This window comes from Parus major, chromosome 22 (genome assembly GCF_001522545.3).
Source record: "Parus major isolate Abel chromosome 22, Parus_major1.1, whole genome shotgun sequence".
Classification (NCBI taxonomy): domain Eukaryota; kingdom Metazoa; phylum Chordata; class Aves; order Passeriformes; family Paridae; genus Parus; species Parus major.
In genome coordinates, this window is record NC_031790.1 from 588,048 (window position 1) to 592,000 (window position 3,953).

The following is a 3,953-nucleotide window of genomic DNA, read 5'->3' on the forward strand; positions in this document are numbered from 1 at the left end:
GGGACAGACCGACAGCGTGAGGACAGGGGGACAGGGTGTGGGACAGACCGACAGCGTGAGGACAGGGGGACACGGGGTGGGACAGGGGGACACAGACAGGGACAGACGGACACGGTGTGGGACAGGGGGACACCACGTGGGACGGTGTGGGGCAGGGGGACACGGGGTGGGACAGGACAGAGGGACACAATGTGAGGACAGATGGACACAGAGGGACACAATGTGAGGACAGATGGACACACAGGGACAGGGGACACAGAGGGACAGAGGGACACAGTGTGGGGACAGATGGACACAGAGGGACAGAGGGACAGGACAGAATGACACAGTGTGGGGACAGATGGACACACAGGGACAGGACAGAGGGACACACAGGGATAGGGGACACAGGACAGGGACAGATGGACACACAGGGACAGATGGACACACAGGGACAGGGGACACAGGACAGGGGACAGATGGACACACAGTGTGAGGACAGATGGACACAGAGGGACAGAAGGACACAATGTGAGGACAGAAGGACACACAGGGACAGAGTGACACAGGACAGGGACAGATGGCCACACAGGGACAGGACAGATGGACACACAGGGACAGGGGACACAGGACAGGGACAGATGGACACAATGTGAGGACAGATGGACACACAGGGACAGGGGACACAGGACAGGGACAGATGGACACACAGTGTGAGGACAGATGGACACACAGGGACAGGGGACACAGGACAGGGACAGGCTCAGGGCCCCGTGCTCTGCCCGGAGAACTGGCCCCACTTTACGAAGGAAGTGGCTGCAGGCGCTGCCAGCGTTTGCTTCCTTTTTCCTGCGTGGGAGGAATTGCCTTGCAAGTGAGAACAAAATCATTAGCGCTGTTTCTTGGGGTTGGTTTTGTTGTTTCTTTTTTCATCGGAGTGTGTGGTTTTTGCGCCCTCCCCGGAGCAGCAGCGGCAGCAGAGTGACCCCAAAGCTTTGGAGCACTTGTAAAAGTTGTTGGTTCTCAGCAAAGCGCTCAGGACCCCATAAATCCCCATAAATGCCCATAAATCCCCATAAATCCCCATAAATGCCCATAAATCCCCATAAATCCCCATAAATGCCATGGCTCTGGGAATCCGAGGGCATCTCAGCACCCCTGAGAGGAAACCAGGGATGTCAGAGGGGCTGGGACACCTGAGCCAGGGTCAGATGGAATCCTCTGGCCTCAGCCACGTCCCTCATCCCTCACCTGCTGCAGGGTTTGTGTCACCAGAACGGTCTGAGGGGTTTAAATCCTCCAAAACCTGGTTTTGGGGGATCAGCAGCCCTCCCTGACTCCATCATCACCCCAAATCCCAGAGCAGGCACAGGCTGAGCTCTGCACCCCCCTGACCATTCCATCACCCCAAATCCCAATTTCCCTGCTCCCACAGCATCCCTCGCTCACAACTTCACAAATCACTTCTCATAAATCATTTACAAATCAGCTGCTCTGTCTCCAAGCAGCATTTTGGGGTCAGATCCCCCCACTGAGGCCAGAGCTGAGATCTCAGCTGGGCCCAGCCACCCCCAGCCCCTGAGGGACACACACAAAGAACACTCACAGCACCTATTTTTGCAGCATCCGTCTTCAGGTTGAAATCCCAGTTCCGTGGCAGCTTCAGGGACATTTTGGATCAGGAAGTTTTGGGTTTTTTCCCCTCAAGGTGGGCTTGCTCAGGAGCTGAGCTGGAGCCAGGCCCCGTGAGGATCCCACAGCAGCTCGGTTGTTTTGGCAGCGAGTTTCCTGCCTCTGAGAGCAGCTGGTAAAACCCCAGAGAAATAAATCCTTTCCTGCCCCGTGTTGTGCCCAGCTCTGGCCTCCCCAGGGCTGTTCTCGGGGCCTGGTCCCCCCGTCTGGCCCGTCCTGGCTCTGGGGCACTCGCGGCCCAGCCCGGGCCCGGCTCCGAGCGCCGCTCGGGGCATTTGAGGAAGTGGTGGCAGAAAGTCCGGGTGTCCTCCTGGTGCTGAGAGAGCTGCACGAGGAGGAACAGCCCAGATCAGCGCCCCAGGGAGCTCTGCTGAGGGGCAGAGCTCAGCTGTCAGCTCAGGGTGACATCTGACCCTAATCCTGACCCCTAATCCCGACCCTGACCCTAATCCTGACCCCAAACCCTGACCCCAAACCCTGACCCAAACTCTGACCCTGACCCCAAACCCTTACCCAAACCCTGACCCCAAACCCTGACCCTAATCCTGACCCAAACTCTGACCCGAATTCTGACCCTGACCCCAAACCCTGACCCAAACCCTGACCCGAATTCTGACCCCTAATCCTGACCCAAACCCTGACCCAAACCCTGACCCTGACCCCAAACCCTGACTCAAAACCCTGACCCCAAACCCTGACCCTAATCCTGACCCTAATCCTGACCCTGACCCAAACCCTGACCCTAATCCTGACCCTGACCCCAAACCCTAACCCTAATCCTGACCCCAAACCCTGACCCTGACCCAAACGCTAACCCTGACCCCAAACCCTGACCCAAACTCTGACCCTGACCCCAAACCCTGACCAAAAACCCTGACCCTGACCCAAACCCTGACTCAAAACCCTGACCCCAAACCCTGACCCTAATCCTGACCCTAACCCCTCACCTTAACCCTTCTGTGCCTGTCCTGGGGGCATCCCCTGCTAACTTTATAACATAAAAACACATTTTCCAAAACCTGCCATCCACAGAAGCCGGCAGAGCTCCCCCAAATCTTCTGCATCTGCAGGAAACGGATCCCCCAAATCTCCCAACAACTGCTGGGAGCTGCTCTGACCCCCAGGGTCCCCCAGACCCGCTGGAGGCTCCAGCCCCGTCTCAGAAACAGGAACAGCAGCAGGGGGATGAACAAGGACTGGTTCCTGTTGTGATTCCAGCCCAGCTTTGTGCCCAGCAGCCTCTCAGCCACCTGAAAATGGGATTTATTTCAGTCTTGGAACATAAACTGAGGGAGGGAAAGCACTGGAGACCCTGCTGGGTGCCCGGTCACTGCACAGCCAGGGTGGAACCTGCTGGGGTTAATTAATTTGGGGTTGATTTGGGTTAATCACAGCTGAAAATCGATTTTGTTGCTCTGGAGAGTGACTGGAGCCAGCTCAGAGATCCCCAGCTCACAGATTCCACTGCCCAGAGAACGTGACAGTGTGCAATCCCACAGCAGAGCAGCCCAGGACTGAGCAGATTAACCCAAAACCCTGTTCTGGACCCAAAACTCCTCCAGTGACTCCATTTCTGCTGTACCCCCAGCAGAAGGAGCCCTGGATCAAGCACCATTTTTAACTCTCAGTAATTGTGAGGCAGCTGAAGGCTCACAGATTTGGATCCCTCCAAGGAAAAAAAAACCCAGACAAAATAAGACCAGAGCTAAAAATAGCATTTTGCTGCATAAACAGAGGATTCTGCTCCCCCCCTGACCCCCAGCAGGTCAGGAGAAAGGGCTGAGATGAAGGAATAACGAAGTGGGAAGGATTTTTAACATTCCCAGGGAAATCCTCAGGTGAAATGAGGTGATTGACTTCGCTCCTCACTGCTCAGGATGAGCCACAAACCCCACACAAACCCCCCAGGGAATGGGGCTGCTCCTGCTCAGCCAGCTCTGCTCCCCAGAAAATCCCTCAGGAAGGGAAGGAATGAGGGAATGTGAGTTTGGAAAACACAGAGCATCCCACAAGGCTGAATGAAACTCCTCCGTGGATAATGGAATTTATATTTATTTAACAGTAACATACAGTATATAAATAGGGTAAATACTTTAAAATATACAATATTTCACATTCCAACGTTCGGTCAAAGAAAGGCAACTCTACTTGTGCAGCTAAAACTGGAATCAAAAGAACAATGCACAGAGAAAGAAGCCAGGGCTGGGAACAGGGCTGGAGATCAGGGAGTGCACAGGGAGTGCACAGAGCTGCCACCCCAAACCTTCCATGGGAACTCCTGA